We start from the raw sequence: 25,871 nt of genomic DNA, 5'->3' as shown, positions 1-25,871 counted from the left end.
GGGTTTAACTACGGAAATCTCGAAAAGCATGTTTGCTGAGAGCAAGGTCACATAGTTGGGTAATAAAGTTAGTTCAAAAGGGATTCAACCTAAGGAGAACTTAGTGAGAGCCATAGTGGATGCACCCTCACCTGAATCAAAAGATGACCGTAGGTTATTCTTAGGGTTACCTGAGTTTTATGTAAAGTTAAGAGACCGATTGTCTAAAAAACCTAATGCCATGAGGGCTCTATTAAAAAACAATGCACATTTTATTTGAAGTAAGGAACGTCAACAATTGTTTATGGAAATCAAAAAAAACATTAGAATAGCACTGAACTTAAAAGGGTTTGACCCAAAGTGAATTACTTTTGTTACCACAGATGCAAATGGTAAAGGATTAGGCAGCGTTCTCACCCAGATTGGTTTCAACAGAAAGGAAGCAGTGGTAGCGTTTGCATCCCGCTCACTTACACCAAGGTGAAAAATACTCGCCATTTTTTATGGGGAAGGGAATTTACACTACGGAGGGACCACAAACCTTTGACAAAACTGTTGGCATTAGAAGACATTTTTAGGGCAACAGCTAGAATAGCTAGGTTATCCATGCATTTACAAGATAACAGGTATGACGTTCAGTATGTTACTGGTGCAAAGAATTTTATAGCTGACTTTTTTAAGCAGGATGCCATTAACTGAAATTGATAGGAATTAATCGAATGAATTTTCTGTAGCTAACATTTCTCAAACTAATGCACCTCATGATAGGTTTGACTATAATGAATGGTTAGAAGCTGAGAGCAGAGATTACATTTTGAAAGAAGTAAAGGAGAAAATAGTGAATGGGTGGGATGTTTTAGACATGAAAGGTATAAGAGATGATTACAGGATTCTAGGAAGTCAGAGATGAATTGAGTGTGGAGGGATCTTTCACGTTACATGTGGAGAAAATAGTTCCTCCCAAAGATCTAAGAGAAGCAATCATCAATCTTTGTCATGAAGGTCATTCAGTTATCACAGGTATAAAAAAAAGAGATTGAAAGAATTGTATCATCAGTGGCCAAAAGTAGATTTGGAGGTTAAAAGTTTTGTCAGGTTATGTGCAAAATGTGAAATTGCAAAACCCAGAAAACGTTCAATCCTCCATTAGCTTCTTTGGGGTGCCCAAAATTACCTTGGAAAGATTTGGCTTTGGACATTATGGGACCAATAATTGGCAGGATCGAACAAGCAAACACATTTGAGTCTTGGAGGATGTATTCTCACGTTGGTTAGAAGTGGGAATCGTAGATAAAGCGAACACCACATTCTTGGATGAGGTATTTTGGAGATTAGACTTTCCTGTAGTTATACTTTCTGACAATTGGGTACAATTTAAGACCACTGAGATGAAAATAAATGTTTCAAGCGTCTGGCTGGCATAGAGTAAAAGTTTACTGCCCTCTATCATCCCAGTAGGAATGGTATCGTGGAAAGGGTGAACAGAACTATCAAAGGTATTTTGCAACTATCAAGTAAAAGCAATATTTAATAGGAAGGTGACATTTAAAAAAATTGCGGAGGCTTACAGGACAATCAGTTATGGTTTGGTTGGGAAAAGCCCATTTTCATTAATGAGAGTAGGAGTACCATATCCAAGTTGGATGAAGAAAAGTGAAATGGTAGAGTGTAATATCCGGGAAATAAGGAAATGTTCATGGATTCACATATCAAAAACAATTTATATTACAATTTTAAACATGGTAGGAAACAAGTAAAGTTAAGTGCTGCAATGGGTGATGTAAAATATGCCAGGAAACTAGCAAAGGTAGAAAGCAAATTTAGTGAACCTAAGAAAGTAGTATAGTAATGAACATTGCTGTGTTGGACAACGGTAAAGAGTGGCATTTGAGTCGCCTTGCTTTGGCAAGAAGCATGGCTGGTGATGGTAAGGTAAAGAAACACGTTACTAGCAATTATTTGTGGTTAGATCACTGTGGTCTCGCTCCAAGAAATGAAAAGGTTCCAGAATATTGTTCTGATGAATGTTTTACGTTTTGTGCATATGCGTACATGGATTTTGACCAGGTAAGTGAAAATGATTCTCTTACGGCAGTACAAAATAACACCATGTGTAGCAATGAGTCACAAGATTCAAAGGAAGTTAAAACCTCAAAAGGATTAATTAAGAAACCCCCAAAAATTGATGTTTATTTGTGAGTAAAATTTCTTTATGTCGATTTCATTTAGCAAGGAAGCATATTTCCCCCATTAAAAAGGGAATTGTGTGGTAGTGACTAGTGTTATACAATGAATTTACTAATGTTCCTTTGGTGCATTCTTAGTTCTGTGTATATATTGTGAGGTTAGGAACGATGCTGGCATTCTTTGCTGGCTTGGACGATGTCCCTACATCTACTCTGTTGGTGCTGAAATAAAGAAAATTTACTTAACCTTTCTACGTGCTGAAGAATTATTCCTGTGGAAAATAGGACACTTTGCTATGTATTTCATAACATAATGAACAAGCATTTTTGGGGAAAACGAAACCACCGTACCGGGTTTGATTGACAGGAAAGAAAGTATAGCTACTAAATAGTTTGAATTTATAAGGTGTAGCACATTCGGCTAGCCCCAGTGTTTTGGTAAAGTGCTTTCTAGATGGTGAGATTTGTTAGCTACTAGATTTTACAAGTACCATAATGCTAGCATCCAAAACGCTCGGATTGCCTGATGAGGTTAGTTGGTAGGCATTGACTGCAGTAGCCAACACGCAAAAAATCAATAGGTATGGACCTGTATAAGGTCTGAAATATATGAACTGCATCTAAAAACGTCAACTCAACAACTTAACAATAAACAAAACAAAAGTATTGTCTTAATCATTATAAAGACTCGCCATTCTAACATGGATTTTGGATCAAGGAATCATTTCCTGTCGTTCAAGCAATTAAGTGAACAATAAAAGAACAAAGTCTGTGGTTTGAAGTTCAACGCTGTATGCTGTTGCTAAAGACTGCTGATACCGAAGTTTAATTCAGACACTGCTCTCCACAAAGAGGATGGGCTAAGTCACAACTGTCGACGAACAGCCAATTATACAAGAAAAGGGAGGAGTCTCTAAGACAACAAGATCCGGGGATTTAAAAAAAATGGAATCCTAAACCGTCGATTATGACAGCGGTAGCTGAAAGACAAAGGTAATCGGTGTGGACGATATCGGTGCTAATGGTCAGACTGTTCAGCTCGGCGGACCTAATCCGATTGATCACTAGCTCCACCCCGCCGCAGCTTCCGTAGAGCGGTTAGCTGAGACCCACCCGGCCTGTACCTGCGTCAGTGGTACGTCACCTCCTGCATCCCCCCCCCTCCGTCCCTTCCTCCGCTGCTCCCCAGCACCGCGGTCCCCCGCCCGGGCCTAGGCCCCACCCTGTGCCACAGTCGCAGAGTGTCCCTTGTGTACGCATCGCTCGGGTCGACCTCCGAGTCTCTCTCCTGGACAGTCGCGTTCCTGCTTCTACAGCTCCATCTTGGGCCTGCGCAGCCGCTACGAGTGCGGTAAGGGCGATAATCACCTGCCAAGAAAAGCAGGTTAAATATACGCGGGGGCGGGTTGGGGTGCCCATCCACGGACTCCTCATCCATCACTTATTTACGTTTTACTGTCCTGCTCCGCGGGGCCATTGCTCTTATCGGGCTCCGCGGCCGCATCACCGTAGGGGCGGGGCTAGTTTGTGTTTTGGTTTTGTGTCCACTGACGGCTCTGCAGGGGCGGGACCTAGCTACCCATAGTCCCCGCCCCCTCTGCTGCGCGGGGGCGGAGCTTAACTGCATCAGTGCTTTTGCACTGAATTCCAAGAAGTTCGCGGAGCAGTTACTGTCTCCTCTCTCGCATACGCTAATGAGGTGCACTTCTGGTTCTGAATCATAATCTGTGGCAGTGGGCACCATAATTCATATGGCTGGGACTGCCCTTGATGGCAGCGTTTTGTGGAATTGAGTTTGAGCTCCTCGTGACTCTGCACCTACTGGAGAGGCACCTTAGGCTCCCCCCTTCCTGCTCTGCACTTATTTTAAAAGTGGGGTGCTATGTTTCCTTTGTGCTGTCTACCTACTGCTTTCATACCCTTCTGGGTCCATGTTCATCGCACCCTAGGAGTGCGGTATCAATGAGCTTAAGCTTGTGTATTCTCCACTCCCAGTGTCTACCTGGCTTATCTCTAGACTTCCTGATCCATCACACCAAGGGTGTGAGATGCCACTAGCATCTGCATCTATCAATCACATGCAAGTACAGCAACTGACTTCAAATCCATTTGCCCAATGAGTGTGTGCTCAGGGGAATGCTTTTGTTGCTTTCACTGATGTCCTTATACATTAACCACTTCGTCCCTGTCATTAATGGGTTAAATAATTATCTCTGGTCCCAGAAATAGTTTTCCACGAAAACCATAAATATAGTCGATGTTCTCTTTTTGCCTGGGACATATATAGAGGAACTGGTCATATAGCACATCATGTTTTTTTTATTTCTGGCTCAAACAATGGTTCCTATTTAGAAAAATGTTTAATGTAGATTTAACTGGACTTCTTAGTTCATTTTCAGGACCTACTTTAGCGGTCTGTTTTTGGTAGGCGCATGAGGCTCTAACATTAGTGACCCATCTGCTGTTTCCTCTTGTAAGCACAGTAGATTCCCAGGTGTCGGGCTGCAAGACCTGATTGACTTATGCTTTAAGCGGGCACCGACCGGCAACCAGATCTATATAAACACTGTTAAAGCTCCTGGAGCCTCGGTGAGTTGAGGAGTAGTCATTGTGACCAAGTGGTTAAGGCTCGCAATTTGAAATGCTGCTGTTAATGGAGGAGAAAGTCAAGTGCAAGAGAGAATCTATAGGATCCGATGCTGATGGGGCAATGCCAGTGCCTGCCTCTGGAGAAAGAATGGCAATGGAGCCTGTACAGTTGATGATTCAAGCAGCAGTGAAGTCTGTTATTGCGTCTCTAGAAGGTCTTTCTCAAGCAAAGACTCCCAGGATGGCGGCTGCTGCTGTGGATACTATGTAGGATGATAAGGAGTGGAATCATGGGTGTTCTGTCCAAACTGATGTTTCTTTTAATGCCCAAAGTGCTGCAGCAGCTTCTTCTGGAGCATCAGCTGCTGCCAGAAGACACTTTAGGATGCCCTTCTGGAAAGAAGACTCAGTGTAAAAGTACATGCTCCTGTAGTGTTCCTTTTCTGGTGCCAAAGTCTTTTGGTCAACAATTAGAAGGGATGGTTAAGAAGTCACTGGAGGACCCAAAGCTGGTAACCGTTTTCAGACTGACCACAAGAGAAAGGGCTTTTTGGATTCAGCAGGCCATTTGACCCAGCTCTTACGTTTAGACTATGCAGCCCTTTTAAGAAAGACGCCATGGCTAGGTGGCCCCTGGAGGTGATAAATCCTGGTTGCAGCCTACTTCTTCTGCACTCCAACACAGCCACCACAAGCATGACTGTCTTCACCCAGCTCCCACTCAGGTGGGAGGTTGCCTGTAATTATGTAAAAGAATTTGTCAACAAGAGAGTGCAGACAGTTGGGCAGTAGAAGTGTTTGGCATAGCTATTGCAAACCTTTCTGACTGTTTCCCAGATTTATTCTCTAAAGCCTTCGACTAAGAGTCTCTCTGCGTCAGACTGCTCTTGGAGGGCATTGCAGACATTCTCAGCAAAGCAGCAATCATCCAAGTACTGGAGGCTGAAAGAGGAAACTGCTGCTATTCAGTGATCATCTTCTTTGTTCTGCAGGCCTCCAGAATTTGCAGACTAGTCATAGACCTCAAGCAAATGCACTGTTACGTTCCTTACCAAATGCTCAGATGATATCGGATACAGTGGTTCTGCCCCTGCGGATGGATAATTTACTGAGCGACCCTTACCTGTCTGTTCCAACTGACAAGTGATATTTTTATTTTATTTTTGTGCAGAAAAATTATTTCAAATTCAAGGTGATACCTTTTGACATGACCTCGGCTTCATGAACCTTAAGAAAGTTGCTAGCTCCAGTGGTGGAGAAAGGTCATTTGTAATCAATCAATCAATTTTATTTGATTCAGTCCTCAACTGAGGTTAACAAATACAGTTACATAAAAATAGAACATGTTAAATTATATTTTTAAAGAGATTTTAAAAGACTTAAACAGGTTAAAGTAGTTTATGGTCCACGAGAACAACATACATTAATTTAAAACTATTAGATTTGTGCACTTTTTAGGACAAATTAGTAATACATGAGAGAGATCTTCTGATCCGCCATTGCACAAGTCATATTTACCTAGAGAATTTTCGGTGGCGATACATCTAGCGGAATATAGTTTTAAAGGAAGAATTCCTAATTGCAAAAGAAGGATACAGTGCCTTAATCTGTGCTCTAACTGGAACTGTAGATAGAGCTCAGGGGTTTTAAATACTATGCTTTCCGCACATTTTTTAGAATACTTTAATTGGATACAATCTACTTTGTCCCGCTCATAGCTTATTCTCGGCATCATATGTTTTAGAAAGAGCTTCGATGCACTGGGGACCAGGCCTGCAAAAGTGATATAGGGCATTGTGACGCCTCAAGGGCTTTTATGAGGTTCCTATTGAAGGTGTACAGAGAAGATTAATCTCAAAAAGTCTCCAGTTTTAATATATGTCTTAGTGTGCTTGAAACTGCATGAAGAAGATTATAGGCCCGCACCAGGAATCCTGGGTCTCCGGAACACCGCCGATACATCTCCGCTGCCCTCCACGCACTCAACCGCAGAAGACTCAACGGCTGCCAGAGAGCCACACCGAACACCACCCAAGAACAGTTCTCCTGCAGACACTGCTGACGATCCTTCACCATCGACTGCGCCCCCAAGACTGCCAAAATATCGCTGGACGCCCGCACCACCGGAGCCTTGACATGCATCCTCCTCAATGTACGCTCCCTAAATAGACAAGCCATAGGGATCTGGGACCTGCTCGACACTCTCTCCCCCTACGTCGCCTTCCTCACTGAAATGTGGACAAACGCCACCTCCGGCCTGACATCACCATCGCCATCCCCGACGGCTACAAGATCCATAGAAGGGACCGCCCCCACCGAGGAGGACTCCCCATCGCTCTCAAGACCTCACTTCGACTCTCAATCTCCAACATGACCGACCCCCACTCCAACACAGAACACCTCCACTTCCAGATCCAGACCAACACCAAGACCACGCTACGGGGCAGCCTTGCCTACAGACCCCCCCCAGACCACGCACCCAGTCCGCAACCACCATTGCCCACCTCATCGCACCCCACGCTGTCGCTTCCACAGACTACATTCTACTCGGAGACCTCAATTTATACTTCGACAACCGCAGCGACCCTGACTCCATCACCCTCCTCGACAACCTCTCCAACCTCGGACTGCAGCAGTTAGTCACCACCCCCACTCGCAGACCTGGACACACCCTTGACCCCATCTTCGCAGGAGGGACAAACAACCATTTCAGCCATACCTCACAGCCCCCTGGACGGACCACCACTGCGTACACTTCACCTTCAACACATCCACCGGACCCAACCCCCCTCAAGCCCGCCTCGAAGGGACTGGAGCAAGATCACAGATGAGCACCTCAACGCCACCCTCCTCCTAGACCCACCCTTCGCCATGACCGACGCCAACTACTCAGCTCAGGAACTTCACCTCTAGATCTCCAGCTGCGCCGACAAGCCTGCACCCCTCTACCACCCCGGCAAACAACGCCCCCTGAAAGCAGCTTCGTTCACCACAGATCTCCAAGTAGCCAGGCGCTCCTGCAGATGCCTCGAGAGAACCTGGCGAAACCGGAATGCCCTGAAGGAAAACCACCAGTGTTTGAGATACCAAGCGGATTTGCATCAGGAACAAAATCCACACCAACGCAACCAACGCTAGAGAACTCTTCACCTTCATACAGCAATTCACCAAACCCCCCAGCGAAGCCACGGACATCACACATCCCAGGAACTCTGCAACGAGCTTAGCTCCTACTTCCTTCAAAAAATCAAGGCCCTCTACGACAACTTCAGTGACACCACCCCACGCTCCACCACCACCGACAAAGAGCCGATCATCACCACCTGGAATCCTGACACCATGGAACACACCACAGCGACCATGAAGAACACCCACTCAGGAGCCCCCACTGACTCCTGCCCACCTCACATCTACCACAGGGCCGCCATCGCACCCGAACTAGGACACACCATCAACGCCTCTTTCGAATCCAGCATTTTCCCCAACGACTGGAAGCCCACGGCCGACCCGACAGACCAGAAAAAAACTACCGGCCCATCTGTCTCCTCCCCTTTGCTGCCAATGTCACTGAAAGACTTGTAAACACCCAGCTGACCGCCTTCATCGAAGAAAACTCCATCCTAGATGCCTCCCAGTCTGGATTCCGCTGCAACTACAGAACTGAGATGGCCCTCCTCGCCGCCACTGACAACATCCGCATGCTACTAGACCAGGGGCACACCGCAGCCCTCATCCTACTGGAACTCTCTGCAGCTTTCGACACCATCTCACATCGCACCCTTGCAGCCAGACTCCACGGATACCAGGAACCGCCCTCTCCTGGATGCGATCCTTTCTCTCCGGCAGAACCCAGAGGATCAGACTTCCTCCTTTCCTCTCCGAACCCACTCAGATCAACTGCGGAGTTCTCCAAGGATCATCGCTCAGCCCCACGCTCAACATCTACATGGCCCCCATCGCTGCCATTGTCGGACAACACAGGCTCAGCATAGTATCATACGCTGATGACACCCAGCTCATCCTCACCCTCACGAAGAACCCCAAAGACACCAGGCTCTGTTTCCAGGAAGGAATGAGGGACGTATCCTCCTGGATGAAAAGCAGCTGCCTGAAGCTCAACTCGGAGAAGACAGAGGTCCTCGTCCTCGGACCCTCCACCTCCGCCTGGGACAATACCTGGTGGCCCTCCACCCTCAGGAGCCCGCCCACCTACAAACCATGCACGGAACCTTGGCATCCTCCTCAACTCCTCCCTCACCATGGCCCGCCAGATCAACTCCATCGCCTCCACCAGCTTCAACTGCCTTCGTATCCTCCGCAAGACCTGCAAATGGATAACCCCAGAATGCAGAAAAACCATCACGCATGAACTCATAACCAGCAGATTGGGCTACGGCAACACCCTCTACGCCGGAATCAACAGAACTCTCCTATACAGGCTACAGACCATCCAGAATGCCGCAGCCAGACTCGTCCTCAGAACCCCACGGCACAAACACATGACCCAACACCTACGTAACCTCCACTGACTCCCCGTCGAGAAGAGAGTTACCTTAAAACTGTTCTCCCACGCCTACAAATCCCTCCACAACATTGGACCTAAATACCTCAACAAGAGAGTCTCCTTCCACATACCCAAGAGAAACTTTCGCTCCGCAGACCTCGCCCTCGCAGAGACCCCACGCATCCGCAGAACCAAAGCAGGAGGAAGAGCTTTCTCCTACGTCGCAGCCAAAGCCTGGAACGAGCTTCCGGTGAACATCAGATGCTCCCCCACCCTCCACACCTTCAGGAAGAACCTCAAGACCTGGCTCTTCGATTAAACTCGAGCTGCACTCGCCCCCCAGCGCCTTGAGACCCTCATGGGTGAGTAGCAAGCTTTATAAATCCCCTGATTGATGCCCACCGGATAATATTGGAGACAACTCCGGTAAAAGTGCTTGTTAGAGAGACCTTGAGGCGTAAAGCTTGTATGGGGACTGATTGGGATACTTTTAACAGTTTCCGAAGAATAATCCCTTTGTTTACTGTTATCGATTTGCCATGCTTTAATCTGTGTATATTCTAAGGAATAAGAGAGATTGGGTGAGATTTTCATGCTGTAATCCTCCAGCAGGGTTGTAAAATGTCTATTGCCAGTTGAGCAATAAAATCTCCATAACGCCGCATCATGGGAGTCTGCCTTTCTCCTGAGATGTTAGAGATGGGAGGGCGTCTTGTAGATTATACATAATGATACACCCCAAGTAGACCTATTCTTTTACTATCTCAATTGGGTTGCCTCCCAATGGCCATGTAAAAGGCAGAGATTTCCTTCTTCCACTAAAAGGTAAGATTTTAGTTTTAAATATGTTGGATACCCAAAAATTTTCTTTTGCATATTGGTTTATATGTCATTTAGATTTTTTTGCAAGCCAATTGGGGTACGATCAAATATAACAATATCATCAGTTTACATTAAGCAGTGGATATCGTGCTGTGCTAATTTTGGTGGGGTTATTAATTTGGGAAAAACACCCCGGTAGGTCACTTATGTAAATGGAGAATAACAAGGGTGCTTGAATGCACCCCTGTTTACTGACTCTGACCATGTTCACTCCTTTCTCTTCCCTTGTCCACTCCTCTTCCCACCCCCTCTCAATCCCTTAATTCTCTCACTCCCCCTTTCTTCACCCTCCTCTCTCTCCTAACTTTTAATTATTCATTTTCCACTTAATTTTATCTCTCCGTTTCTTTGCCCCCTTAGTCCTGTTGAATGCATTATCATACTGTAACTCTTTTTCGCTTAATTTTGATTTTGTTTCATTATGTTCACCATCCTTGTAAAGCGCTCTGATACTCTTGGGTCCAGTAGCGCTATATAAAACCTTTGAAATAAATAAATATTCACTGTGGGGATTGTATTGGTTAATCCCTTTTCTCGCCCCATTTGAACTCTACACCATGTTTCGGTGTGCAGGGAGATGATCCCTAGACACTCTAGCTTTTTCCATAATGTTTGTCTGTCCACGCTATCAAAGGCAGTCGTCGGTAAATTGATAAAAGCACAATACACTGTTTGTGAATTTAACACAACATATTTATATAGTTTTATAGACGGAAGCCAGCCTGTGTCATAGGGATCACGTTATTTGAGAATGCCCAGTCTTTTAGATGATCCAAAACGCATGCTGCGAAGATCTTTCAAGTGGAATCTAGGAGGGCTATTTGTCTGTAGTTGGGTGGATTTAATCTCAAGCCTTTTGTTTTAGGAGAGGGACCACTATGCTCTCCTGCCAAGATTTTAGTGTTTTCCAAGTCTTGAAACAATATTGGAAAAGTGGGGCTAGAAATTTACTCCATTCATCAGTGTTTGTTTGTAGGACTTTGATTGGAATATTGTCCGGGCCCATCGCTGCAGATGATCTAGCAGCTTTTATGAAAGCAGAGATCTGTGTAGTTGAAATGTTTGGCAAGACCTGATCGATTTGTCCCTTTCGGACGGAAGTCAGGCCAGGAGAAACGTGGATATGAGAATTAGATTTATATAGTCTGAGGATGTGCTTTTCCCACTCTGATGATGAGACTGGTGTTGCTTGGATTGATTTTCTTATCCCCATTTGTGCAGCAATTATGTTCCAGAATGCCTTATTGTTTCTGTGTTTTACTGCGATTTGGATATCAACCAAGGTTCTGTCTTTTTATTCTTGCTTTTCTTTCTCTTTTTTTCGTTGGCAGAGTATTTTCAGCTTTCTTATTTCTCCTTGTCTTGCACCACAGAAAGATTGAAATTTCGTTCTGGTCAGGATGTTTAAATGTCGAGACATAATTAATTTTTTTTCTTTTTTTGATGGATTTTACCATTTTCTCGACTTGTATTTGCCTTAAGGGAAGCCACTACTAAATGTATTGTATCTTTGTATCTGGGTATGGGGTCACCTTCACCTTTTTATAAAGGTTGGCGGAGAGAGAGAAATTGCAGAGTTCATTTGGTTAATTTCCTTGGAGTTCTAGTGAATCCTACATGTTTTTTGGTTTATTTCTGCCCGGCTGTCTAAAATACCTAAGACCATGGGGATATGGTGTGTGTGATAATATCGATTCCCATGATCAAATATGCATGATCGCTTTCATGTGTATACTGGATGGATAGTGATTAAACTTTCGCGAACAAGTCTAAACTGCAGATTAGATCATTTAAGATAGAAGAATTAAAGGATCCCAAACAAGTGAATGCTGCCGGAATATCTCCATTTTCCCTCCTGTTTAAGATGACTCCATTGGTAACCGAAGTGAGAGACAGAAGTAGTTTCCTCGTTTTATCTGCTCTTATCATATCTGGAAATACAGGGGGTGGAATTGAACATGCTGTTTCTTGAGATGTGTTCCTTCTGTCATTAAATTAGGCGTTGGAGATTTTCCCGTTGAAGTCTTCTGCTATTATCATCAGAGGATACCCCCTGGATTCATAAGTTTGTTCGATTTTCGAAAAGGCTTTTTCCAAGAGATGATTATTTGAAGAACCAGGGGGAATGTGTATATATTAAAGAGTAGTAGTTCTAAAGAAGGCTCCGTTCTTTCTTTCCGGCACTTGATGTTGATGCATTGCACATTTGGTAAAGAAAGCTCTATTTCTTCCTGGTCCCAGTCAATTGCTTCTTTTAGTAGGATCACGAGGCCCACTTTCGAGCGTCCTCTTCTTGAAGCCTCTGCTGCATTGAAAACAACAAAATAATCTTTTTGAGAGAAAGGCACCAAGGACCAATTTTCTTGCAGTAACACGAGAGACTGAATTTTCCAATATAAAAGATGACTTTTCTGGAGTTTTTCCGGCTATTTTCCATGATACTATTTTTAGTTTACTGCTAAAAAGGAAGTTTTAAATCTTTGCCCGATTTATTAATATTTAAAGAGACAGCGAGCCACGCCCAAGAATGTTTATCCGCATGAGGCTGGCTTACCAGTCCCAGATTTGGCGCACTCCGTCTTTAAAGGAGATCATGAGAGGGCTTTCCTGCTTGTGCTTCGATATTTTACCGCCCATGTGTTGCTGGCTGTAGTTATTGAAGGGGACCTCAGCACCTTCTGGCTCATTTGACTGATTATAGGCAGCACCGATTTCTTTAACTACGCATATGTCGAATCCTTTTTTGTGAAGAGTATCACTTTCTTTAATTATTATAGCAGGAATTACGTTTGTTAGTAATAATAGGTATGCAATTCCTCAAGGCGGATAAAACAATCGAGGTGGGAGGAAGGGGAATCCTCCTTGTTGGAACTAGAGTCCTCACACACCCAGAAAGCTAGGTGTCATGCTTCATCATATGGACCTGCTTACATTTGACCAGGACTCAACAATTGCCGCTGAGCAGAGGGATTTAATTAGGAAATGGACTAATTTTATTTTTGCCGTGGTAAGTGATTGGAGAGAGCGAATTATATGTAAAAAGTCGACTATTCTCCCTCGGTTAAGTGGAATATTGCATAAATCTGGATATTCCTCACTGCCCTAGGTGTTCTAATTGGCGAGATGATTTACTGAATCAGGGGCGTTATGTTCTGCAAATTTTGTTATGAAGTTTGGTGCGAGAGGGTTCAGATCTTTGGAATCTGCTTGGGCTAGAGAAGAAGCAGACTTGGCGTGTGGTCTGAGTTGCGTTACAAACTTTCATGGCATAACTAATTTCTTTGTCTGCTTGCTCTGTGGAGCATACTTGAGGGAACATTGCTTTTCTTGAGGATCTTCTCGATATTCTTCGCTTGGTTGTTTTCTTTTTGTTAACATTTTTCTTAGATTTCCCTTGGTTGTGTGTTCCTTTTTTAATTGGTGGTCTATTTGAGGTGATTCGAAAATTGAAACTTCCTCTGATGTTTTTTAAACTTTTTGCTGAAGGGAGCAAAGAACCTTTTTGTCGATCTAAATGAGCAAAAATTGGAAATAAAGGGATCGCTGTTCGGATGGATTTCTGCGAGAAACTCTCTGAGAGGGGTTCTTTAAATAGTTTTCAAAGAGAATAGATTTTATCGCCAATAAAACTGTTGTTATTTTTGTTTGTTTACTTTGAGAGCCCCCGTCTGAGTCGCCTTTTTTTTTTATGATGAAGAGTTGCTAGATACTGAGGGATTATAGCAACACTTGTCTTCCCTGACTTTATCAGTCTCTAAATTTGTGAATAGCGTTTGGATGGATTGAATAGATAGTTTTTTCCTCTTTTTGTCTACGAGATATTGCAGAATTCCTGTTTGAGTTTCCAATATCTGGTCTGTATTTTCCATGTTCTTTTCTAAGAGTCATAATATAGAATCCATAATTGTCAGCAGAGACTGAATGGTACTTGAAATAGGGTTGTGCCTGTTTGAAGTTTGTGGCATGATAAATTATGGAAATTCAGAGGATTGCAAGAAGCTTTGTATGGCTTCTATAAGATTACTCGGAGTGCTAGAAAGCAAATGTACTGGATGTTTTAACGTATTATAGTTTATATCCGGAAGAGTGAAGTCAGTAGCTGGAATTTGTAGAGGAACTTCCAGGTGTTCGATTATGGCATACTGACCAGATTGCTCTCTCCCTAGCAGCAATTCCATAGACTCTGAAGGCGGCATAGACTCTTAGACTTTTGTTAGGTCTGGCTTCTGGTTACCTTCATGAGCTACTTCCTTAAATAGATCAGTATTAGGCATCAAGGTCCCCATTTTTGCGCCAACTTTATCTGTAGCTAGCTCCTGGTAGCCTACTTGTGGAATTGGAGCGGATAGATCCCCTGTTTTCAAAGTAGATGTAAAAAAAATTGTTATTATAGACTTCTCTGTTATTGCTCCAAAATGAGCCACTTTGCGAATTCTTTTATAGTTTATAGGGGCTTGTGCCCGCTTTTTTCATATGTACTGAACGGGACCGCAGCCTTTTATAGACCATGCTGTTTAATGTGTTGATAAATGTCTAAATCTATCTTGTTTAGGAGCACCTGAATGGCGTCAGGAAAAGGACAAAAATCTCAGCTATGACAAGGACTTCCTTATGCTTATGTAGATAATGGCAAAACCAAAATGAGACACTGTTCCAAGGGCAGGGTGCAACACAACACCCTAGCGCTTTCAAAAGAAAAAGAGACTAAAGAAAAAGGGGGGAGGTCCTAGGTGAACGGACATATGAGTAAGGGGGAAAGAACAAGTCTTGCTTCCTGTTGCCCTCACACATCCCAAAGGGTGTCCTGCTTCATCATTGGGCGGCGCTCCTCTTTGAGCCGGCGCTGCAATTCCCAACGGGTCCCCCGAAGGGTCACTTTATTGGAGTTCTTTTGAGGTACGCCGGATGGTGCCTGTGGGTGTGTGAGGGGTATGTCCTATAAAGAGTAACCAAGTGTGTGCAGAGCGTTTAAAAACCCGCAAGGGGTGACCTCAAAAGGAATATTAGAGAGGTTATACCCTTCACAAGATAAAAACCCATAGATAGGGTGTAATCCCAAACGGCACAAGGTACCTAGATAGCATAAAACGGTCAACATGTTTCACACCTTTGTTGCCGTAAGGGTCATTGGCGTTTCTTCAGGACGGGATTAAAAAATGTGATTATGTGCACGTGAAGATACATATGAATGTAAATACCAATAGTATATGTCAGGGCGGGCCATTGCGCAGCTCCTGATCAAGACCTAGGATAGAAAAGAAAATATAGAATTCAGAGAATGCGCATTAGCCTTTCTTAATGCTACATAGTGTGCCACAATCGTGTGTACAACAATACCACTGCAAAAGTAGAAAGGACAAAGAACACAAGACCTGTAGGAGAGTAGTAGTCTCCTTGGTGAGCTCAGGACACTTGTGATGGCCCAGGACCGTCTAGAGGCGGGCCAGTTCACAGGGACCCCCAAAAGGTTAACACGATAAAATGCCTCAAAACCACAATGTGATGTGTTCGCACATATGGGAAACCCCTGGACAAACATAGTCCCCAATAAGTCACACTCCATAGCTCTATAGGTAAAAACCAACCTTTCTCTCAATATTCATACCTCCTCGTAGAAGGAGAGTGTCTCACATGACTAGGCAAGTTGGACGCCTGCACCTGTGCCGGGCTGGTAGAAGAAACACAATGGGGATCTGCGTGAGCTAGCGGTTACACAAATGTGCTCGTTATGCTTGGAGCACTGAGCTCCGTTACCTTGTCCTCAACCCCCAAGGTATACTCACAATAAATCTCAGGTGCCTCAAACCTCGCACCTACCCTGTCCAACTGCCAGCTGATAATGCTCTAATAGCAGCGGGGAACAGGCTAAATACAATTAAAAGTATATGTGCCTGGGCGGTCCCTCCTTTCTGTGCACCCCATAGTTCCTGTAAAGGAAGCGCATGCGTGCAATATGACGGCAGAGCGCATGCGCAGCAGGGGAACTGAACTACTCCTCCGCGCATGGGCGTAACTATAGGAGACGAGTTATATAGGCAACCTATGACATACACTCAGATGCGGGCCAGTGTTCGATTACCGGTAAATGCCAGAATCGCATATTTCAGTGTATAAAGAGACCTCTCTGAAATTAGATGTGTCGGTATGTAAGGGACCTCTCCATTGAAGTGCAGGGGGCCCTCTATTCTAAAATCCTACCAAGGGAAACATATGCCAGGCTATAGTGTGAAGGAACATGCCCAGTACTGGTAGCAGGTTAAGTGCCAGACAACAGGAGAATGAAGCTACATTCTTATCTAGGAAAGCTCCTGGCAAATTGGCAAGCGTCTGTCAGGAAGTGGTTCAAGTGGACATGGCGTCATACATATCTATTGCTCTGCAGGTTCGCGACCACTTCTGTCTCCTAGTCTATCATGTGTTGAACCACTGGGTTCCTCTTTCTTAGGAATATAGTCTTCCGATTTTTATTCTTTCAGAGATCACTCTGGATCTGCAGCGGTGGCTTCAGTCAGACTCCTTAGGCAGGTGAAACCCTTTTCGTCCCTCCACAAAGGCGATTACAACAGATGCCAATGGGAATGGTTGGAGTGCAACCTTGAAAGATGAGCAGATTCAAGGCAGGAGTGAGATTCATACATTTTTAAGGTCTTTCAATTGAAAGGAATTGAAAGGTGTTCATCTAACCCTCTTGCAAGTGTCAACGATTTTATCAATATTCACACAATCTGAAAGGAGTTATTGTCAGTCATTCGGTGGAACAGGCTCTTCCTAATTATCTTTTTCGGTACAAAATATTTGAAAATGGGTGGAGGCTCAAGTTCTCTTTATTATATGTAGTTCAGTAAAGGAGAACTTGCTTGTGGACCATCTGGGTTGCTTCCCCCATCCCATCAGCATCTCTGGTCTTTTGCACAGAGAGATTTCAACAGAAAACTCTCAAGTTTGATGTCATGGCTCGATCTGTTTGCATCCAGAAGACTGCTCAGCGTCCCATGTTTTGCAGTTGTAGTCCAGCTTGAAGTCTTGGACTATAGATGCATGGTCAGTGACCTGTCCATGGGCGCTTCTATATGCATTTCTTACAATACTCTTGATCCACAGGGTGCTACAGAAGATCCTGGTGGAGCATGTGGAAGTTTTATTAGTGGTTCCTTGTTGCGCCAGGTAGAATTGGTTTCCTCTTCTCCATCTTTCAGTAGTACCTCATTGGGTTCGCTCTCTAGGTTACTCTATTCTGTTAGCTTCAAATTTAGGCAGATCAGCCCTCTTCGGTCTTAGGCTGAGGGTCTGGAGCTTCAAATGTTAAATTGTGAAGCTTTGGTGTGGTCAGAAGAGGTCCTATCTGCAATTTAGCAGCCCTGCTATCCAGCCCTGCTTAAGTTTTTTGCTAGGCATTGTAAGCCTTTTTCATCCTGATTTAAGCAAGGTCTTTCGTCCCTTCCTTGTTCGCTCCTATGAGCATTTTTGTTTTCTTAAAGGAGGGATTTGTTTCGGGTGTGTCACTTCCTACCTTGCCTAGTCAGAGTGCCGTGATCTGAGATTTTAGGAAGTCTAACATAGAGAATTGGGTGTTCTACTTTGTGCTAATACATTTTGTTTCCTTCCAGATAAGGTTGTCTTGAGATAAAACCCTTCCTTTGTATCTAAGATTCCATCTGACTTTCACATTTCACAGGATTACCTGTCTATTTTCCATCACTTCCTCTCAGGAGGAGGAAAAACTTCATATGCTTGACTTGCACAAAACACTTTCCTGATGTAGTGAGGACGGCAGTATTTAGAAATGTGGAAGCACTTGTTATTTACGCCTGATATTTCTGTACAAGGTTTGCACCCTGCGTCTAGTAAGAGTAAATGGCTAAAGCAGACTATTGTTTTAGCCTAAAAAGAAAAGGAAAATTTATCTTTACCACAATCAATTTAGGGAACATTGACCAAGGGTATCTTGGCCTTCTGGGCCATGTTGAAAGTAGCACCCCCAAAGAATGTGTTAATGGCAGCTGCCTGGTCTTCCCCACACACATTCTTGAACCACTACTATCTCTAGGTGGGAGATGAAGTTTCAACAGTTTTTGGTGAAAACCTTTTAGAAGCTGTTCTGCATAACACTTTTTTGATTTTATTTATATAAAAAATTAGCACTTCTGCATAATTTCTATTATGGATCTTCTGGTTGCTATTACGGTTTGCGTATAATCTGCCTGAGTGACGACTGCGAAGAGTAAGACTGACGTGGAGATAATACCTCGATTTCTTACCAGTGATCTTGACTACTCCGAGTTCAGGTCATCCTTGTCACAGACTAATGTTGGAAGTGCTACCAGAAAATGGTAGTATATGGTTCTGGGAGATTAGTGACTTGATAGTTATAGGAAGTACTATATGACCACTTCTCTGTATGTTCCAGGCAAGAAGAGGAAGTCAGCCTTATTTTTAGTTTTTGCATGTTTTTGCTAGTATGGAAAAAGCTATTCTGTGATCAGAGATATCATCTCGTCCAGCAAGGATTGTGAGGAGGAAGACCTTAACTTGAAGTAATGAAGATTTTGGTTAAGTAACCTAGGCAGAAACCTCCCATGTTAAAACGTTTCAGTCAAGTTTTAAAATAGCTGGGGGATTTTTTACTTTCCTCAAGTATTCTAGGAGTTGACTTTGAATAGTAAAAATCCCTCTTGGACTATTTTTGGAAAAGTTGCACTTTCCCTAAATCCCGTAGGACCGAAGTTAAAATATTAAATAAGGACCTGGTCTCTGTAAGAGTTTCACTCATTCCGTGTCTATGGCAAAAAGCGATGATGCATTAGGGCCTTAAATTTCCCAGTATCCACAAATACCCTTTGCTCCTCAGCTGCTACAACTGCATCCCATGGCTTTTAACTACTCCAGCTCTGCATCCATAACTCCGCAGAACTTCATTGGGGCGGGAATGAATGCACACATCTTCTGCAAATCAAGCTTCCTGACTGGGCTGCGCATCCAGTAGGCTTTGACGTGTCTGGTAGGCCTGGGCACGGTTCAGCTGCGTGGAACTCCGCAAAGTGTCAAAAAAACTCTGATGCGCTACGCTGAGTTCCACGAGCAGCGGAGTGCGTTAGGGTCATGCTGTGCGCAGTGATTTGAGTGGCGGTGTTTGCCCTGTATTGTAAAATCATCACGAACGGCACTATGGGCAGCGCAAGTGGGCACAGCTTCTTTTCTGCTACTCAAGTGGATTTTCTTCTCGAACAGAAGGTTTCCCAACGCGAGTGGTTGCAACCTGCTGCATATGATAAGAAATTAACTTACCCATATCTCTCAGAGAAATACTATCAACAGGACAAATCAGGGTTCCTACACCAACAGATGTAGATAGGGGTCAAAGAAGATTTGCTACTGTTCCAGACTCGTCTCTAGGCAGCTGCTCAGAGAGCGACCGTGACAGGCCCACCACCAACCATCCATACAGTCAAGCTCAGAGATTTCAGTATGCTAATAGTGGCTCACTTTTTTTAGGGAACAACTCCTGGATGCCACAGAGAGACGGGGGTCAGGAACAGGGATGGGAAAAACCCAGAAGATGGAACAGAGGAAGGAACAATCAGAGAGGGAACATGAGAGCCAGATTTTCCCCACAGCGAAATACAGACCAGGAGGCAAATTTACAGGTGATAGACGTAAATCCGTCCGCCTTAAAAAGCAATGTTCATGGACTGGATAATCCGAATTCTCATTCCATCTCTCATCAAGACCCCAAAATAAGCATCTCAGATTACATGCTTAATGAAGATGAGAAAAGCATCTTATCTAAGGGCCTATCCTTTGTCCCCACGGTCAATGTGAAATTGGAAAAATCAGACTAAGGTATTTTTTTACGGACAACCCACCATCGAACACATAGCAGGCCGCCACCAACTTTACACCAGTATCTTCTTTGACTACAGCATCACATTTAGTGAGTCATAGCATCCTGGCATACTAACAGATTGTACTCAAGGAAATTATGGGTCTACTAAATGACAGGAAATACATTTAACTCAACATTACCACGTTGGAAAGACAAGGTCTGGAATCACTAAAATACAACCCAGCCATTGTCTTTAAGACAAAGGAGGTGCAGTAGTTGTACAAAACACTGTTGACTATGTTGCTGATATCAAGAAACAACTAGGAGCTGAGGACCGTTACATAGATATAAGCAACGATCCAACTCGGGTCATAGTCAAACTCATTCAGAAATCAACATGCAAGAGGTGAATAAAGGCTTTTAAGTGAACTGGAGTATAATTTCCAGAATAGGAAGAATCCTCGTACGCACACAGTTTACACCTGAGATTCACAAGGATCTCAAACACCCCCCAGGAAGACCAATAGTCTTTGGTTGTGGCTCGATTTTGGAGCCTTTGAGTAAATTCATTGATACTTTTCTACAGCAATGGGTGGTTGATACTAAATCATATGTGAGAGATGCCATGGACATTATCCAAATAATGAAGGGTCAACCTTTTGACTCCGAGACACAGATTTTGGTAACCCAAGACGTTTCATCTTTTTACACCAGAATTTCCCAGGATCATGCCTTGGAGGTAGTACAGGAATTTTTGGACATAAGAACAGGTCCCAGTTGGGTCCCTTCTGAATTCTTAGTGTAGTTATCAGGGATTGCGATGACAATTATGAACTCTTTGAATAAATCAAAAGAGATAATTGATACAGTGAACAATCTCTGCAATGATGACAGGACAGCTCCCCCAATAATTCCCACTCAAAAATTGTGATTCATTGAACGATTTTTTCAGGGAAAAAATTGTCACTATAAAACAGAATATAACTAGCTTTCCCATTCCAACTCCAATAGATGATATATTTTACAACCCCTCTACACTAGACACTTTTTTTCCCATTGAGTCAAAAACTTTTCTGATCTTCTCATCCGTGTCAAATCTGGATCGCCTTATATTTGCCCGCCCTATATTTTTAAAGAAATAGGACTTGCTATCCCTCAAAGTATTCTCCCTTTATTGAATGACTCACTTGTACAAGGCGAGGTACCTAGTGGGTTTAAGCATGCTCTGTTGATCCCTTTAACCAAAAAATCTGGTATTGACCCATATGATCTTACGAATTATATGCCGATTTCCTTCTTACCCTATTTATCAAAAATTCTGGAAGCTCATGTCTCTAATTGTCTTTCAAATTTGATTGAATCTACTAAATATCTGGAACCGAATCAGGCAGGTTTTCGCCCAGGCCACTCGACCGAGACAGTGATACTGGCGGTCCAGAACACCCTGAGATCTAACGCAGACAGAGACGCTCACCAAGCATTGGTGCTCCTGGATCTGTCTGCCGCGTTCGACACGGTTGACTTTTCTATTCTTGTCAACCGTGTTGAGCAGGCTGGCCTCAGGGGTCCTGCCTTGAGTTGCCTAAAATCCTTTATTTCTGAACGTTCTCAATCCGTTAGATTGGGGACGTTTACAGCCCCAAAAATTGTCTCTACCTGTGGAGTTCCGCAAGGATCCTCTTTGTCCCCGCTACTTTTTAATCTGTATTTACGCCCTTTATTGTACTCTTTGAGAAGCCACAAAGTTACAATTTTTAATTATGCGGACGACCTGCAACTCGTTTTTTCTCTGGTCTCCCCTGATGCAGTGGCTGAATTAAAAAAAACTATGTCCCATATCCAGAGATGGATGAATCTGAACCACCTTAAGCTCAACCCGGGCAAGACAGAACTTATCTTGCCCGGGAAAAGTGAAATTAGCTGGGGACCCCACTTCTGGCCATCTGATATGGGAATTCCTCCCACTAAATCCCACACTGTGAAGAGCTTGGGGGTGACTGTTAGTGAGGATTTGTCGCTTAAAAACCATATAGAGATGGTAGTGTCATCTAGTTTTTTCCTACTGAGAAAAATAAAGACAATTGCCCATTTTCTAACTCGCTCAGCTCTGATTCAGGTAATTATTGCTTTAGTGCTATCTCGGCTTGATTTTTCTAATAGTTTGTATTTAGGCCTTCCAGTAGGTCAGCTTAAGAGATTACAGTATGTCCAGAACCAGGCAGCCAGGCTCATAAGTAAACAACCTAAATGGCAATCCATTAGGCCAGAATTGGAAAATCTGCACTGGCTGCCGGTAGCCCAGAGAGTTGCTTTTAAAGCAGGTTGCATTATCTTTAAAGCTTTGCAGTGCAAGGGTCCTAAATTCATAAAGAATCTGGTATGTAAATATACCCCCTCACGTAATCTCCGTTCAGCCCATCAAGAACTATTAAGGGTCCCCCCATTTTAAGAAAAAACGTCAGGGTGGTAGCAGTTTTCATTATCTTGCCGCTTCCCTATGGAATGCCCTCCCATTATCTTTAGGACAGTGTGACACTCTTCTTACTTTCAGACAAACTTTTAAAACAAGGCTTTTTAAACAGTCCTACTCTTAAATAGGTGTGAAATGTACCCTTGCGCAAATGTATTTTTAAGTGTTATGCTGTGTTCTCACAAACTTCGATAGCGCCATGAAGCCCATGGGCGTACGTGCGCTGAATAAATAAAAATTTAACATACCATAACATAACATGTTAAGATTGGCTTTAGAAAGGGTTTCTTAAAAAGACTTGAAAAATATATTTATTTGTCAACACTGAAACGCCATCCAAGGCTTTTGATGTATTGAGATTAGCCCCAGCGTCGTCTTTTCTGAATACCACCCGATAGACACACAAACATGCGTTGAGGCGTCAGCTGTTCAGCTCTGACAGCTTCTCTCTTGCCTCATGGCCTGAACGTATACGCTGCGCCTACCTTCCCCATTTAACCACTTAGGCAGTCAACTGTGGACGTTGTCTAGGATCCTTCCGGCACTCAAAACCGATCAACGGCAGAGGTAAGATTTTCTTGTAATCCTACCTGGTCCACATGTAGTTTTTGGTGAGTTTGCCACTTTATTTGTATACTTCATCTATTCCTTTAGATTCCAACCGGTTGGTGGAATTTTTCTTTCTTTTGGTTTGAAACTCAGGGACATTTTTTGCCTACCTCGCTCAGATAGTGATTAAGACACTACTTCTTGGTAAGTTTATCGCTTAATTACTATATACCGAATTCTTTTAATTTTATTTCCTATCTTCTTCAAGATTAAGAAGTTACATTCCCTTTCGTCCTTATTACAGATCCTGAACTGCCATCAAATAATAGAATTTCAACCCATTAGTCATCTTACCAAGATAATTCCCATTGGTAAGGGCATTACTATCGGTTGAGGAGTGGGAACAGTTAATTTCATTTTGATATCATATTACTTTTTGTCCCGCTCACTTTAGCTTACTTGAGGAGGTCATTGGGAGTGATTTATTCAGGCTCGCCTAGCAAGATGCATGGGCCCTCACTTCAAGGAGACATGGTCCCTCTATAAACACTTTCATGCTCCATCCAGGCTTGGAGGAGTCTCTTTGAATAGGTGAGTTTCTATCGCCTTTGTTTCCAAACCCTTATTCTTAGACCAGTCTCAACACACCTCATTCATTCTGAATTACCGTGTCTCACATAGGCCATTTAAATTCCGTATTTCAGTCCTGAGGAAGACCCACTGTGACGTTTATTTATTCACGCAAACCTTCTTGGTCGAAACGTAGACGCTTCTATTTTGCCCACGTCCTTAGTCTTTTCACCCTTGAAATAAGAGTGCAGTCCTAAAAGATGTTGCTAGAACTTTATTTATTTTAGGAAGGACGGCCCTTTTTCCAATTTTGTGTGTGTCTATGTATATATATATATATATATATATATATATATCGAAATTCTTCGTCCAACGCCCACACGTCTACAATCCCTATGCTTGGACTGTTTTCAAAGACGGAACAGGCTAAACCCAATTCTGGTGCAAAAATTCAGTGCTTTATTCCATGTAGAAAATCAACACCCAGCAAGCCCGCATGACGCGTTTCACCTCTATCCAGAGGCTTGATCACATGATGTGCTGCTGAAACTGTTGAGGGTACTTATAGAGCATGTAACAAGAGGTGGAGTTTAATCGTATCATCCTACCCATTTAACCTTTTAAGAAACTGTAAACTGCTTCATTCATTTTGTTCTGTATCCAACATAATTGAAGACATAGTGTCTAATTTTGGTTACAGAATAACAAATTTATAAAATGCCACCTGAACTGTGCAAATTGCGCAATATGAAATGTAAACATACTACATGAACCAAACACAATTGATACTATTATAAAAGTTAAAAAATACAATAAAAGACAAACAGCCACATGCATCATAGGAAATTGCATTCGCAAACGGTGCGAATCGCAAAAATCGGCCGTTTGCGAATGCAATTCCCATTTTTGGGATGCAGTAACATTTTAGTCATTTTCGCAATTTAAGAAATCGCAAAATTGCGATTTGTTAAATTGCGATTGCATTTAAGGAATCTCAAATTGAGATTCCTTAAATGAAATGCATCAAACTCTAAAAGTTTGCGAATTCGCAAATAAGGGGAGCAAATTACCATAAAGTTGACCTTCATGGTAATTTGCGAAAACGTTGAAAAATGCACTAAAGTGCATTTTTCAAAGTTCCATTTTACACACACACATGCCCTTGGGGCATGTGAGTGTGCAAAATGTACTCCTAAGCAGATTTCAGGGGTGCAACAGGGTGCCCTTTGGACACCCCTGCACCCTTGAAATTGCATTCTTAATTTGCGAATTTTCAGTGGTGAATTGCAAATTAAGAATGTCTTTCCATTCATTCCTATGGGCCTCTAGGCCCATAGGAATGGATGGGGAAGTATTCCTTAATTGCGATTCTCAATTAGAGAATCGCAATTAAGGAATTTTAAGAAATCGCTATTTTTATAGCGATTTCTTGATGTATTGCAGTTGGCAATTCCTTAATTGCGATTCCTTATTTTTCGTAATTAAGGAATCGCAAAATGCAATATTGATGCATGTGCCTGCAAGTGTCTAAAAATATTTAAACCTCATTGTGGCATTAGTGCCTAGCAGCAAATATATGTGCAAACTAAGCAATATAAACAATTTTATATATATATATAATTTAATGTATGTATGTTTTGATTATTATTCCTTATCACACACACATCACTTACCTTGCCAAAATCACTTTCATTCTGTTAGTTTTTTGTTCTACCATTTGTGTATGTTGCAGCCATATGTGAATGTAACTGTTATAAATGATATATGCAATTTTTGAAAAACTATTTCTTTGGTATGTTTTGATCTGTGTATCAACTAATGTGCTCATGAGTAAATAGTTGTGTAAAGCAATTGTTTTCTACCCCACAGAATGCATTGTAGTTTATATTACCAAGAAGGATGAATCCGCTGGTCCTCAAGTAGGAACTTCACCCAGACGTCATCCAAAGATATTTAAAGAGGTGGTGTAGTGCAGCCATCTACTTTTTGACAACCCAAACTTCCCTAATTTGTCCTGCGGATACCCTCACTCCCCGTCCATGGTGATGCACTGTGGATTAACTGGTCAGAGATAATTGTCTGCGCTTTTCTACCTCTCCCGTTCATTGCATACGTTGTGAGAAGAATGCAGCAGGTCTCAATGCCTCTAATCCTAGTGGCACCAACGTGGGCCAGACAGCCCAGGTTCAGAGTACATTGCTACTGGAAATGTTAATCAGTCCCCACGGAAGGCTTTCCATTAGAGCATATTTTTTCACAACAGCGCAGAATAGTCAGGCACCCTGACCCAAAACAGCTCAATCTAGTGGTCTGAAACCT

General features: G+C 43.1%; 1 protein-coding gene across 2 annotated transcripts in view; it reads left to right on the top strand.

Annotated features, from left to right (window-relative positions):
• Positions 1–3,041: 3,041 nt before the first annotated feature.
• Positions 3,042–25,871, top strand: part of KMT5B (lysine methyltransferase 5B) — a 288,550-nt gene continuing 265,720 nt past the window's right edge. The window contains exon 1 of one of the 2 annotated variants that reach the window (XM_086957817.1): positions 3,042–3,158. The gene's annotated coding sequence lies outside the window, so the exon portion shown is untranslated. Of the gene's footprint in view, positions 3,517–25,871 lie in introns of both variants that reach the window. The other variant, XM_086957816.1, reaches the window with a different exon arrangement.

The sequence above is a fragment of the Lissotriton vulgaris genome, chromosome 2_1, assembly GCF_964263255.1.
Source record: "Lissotriton vulgaris chromosome 2_1, aLisVul1.2, whole genome shotgun sequence".
Lineage (NCBI taxonomy): Eukaryota > Metazoa > Chordata > Amphibia > Caudata > Salamandridae > Lissotriton > Lissotriton vulgaris.
Note: the sequence above shows the minus strand (reverse complement) of the source record. Positions and strands in the feature narration are given on the sequence as shown.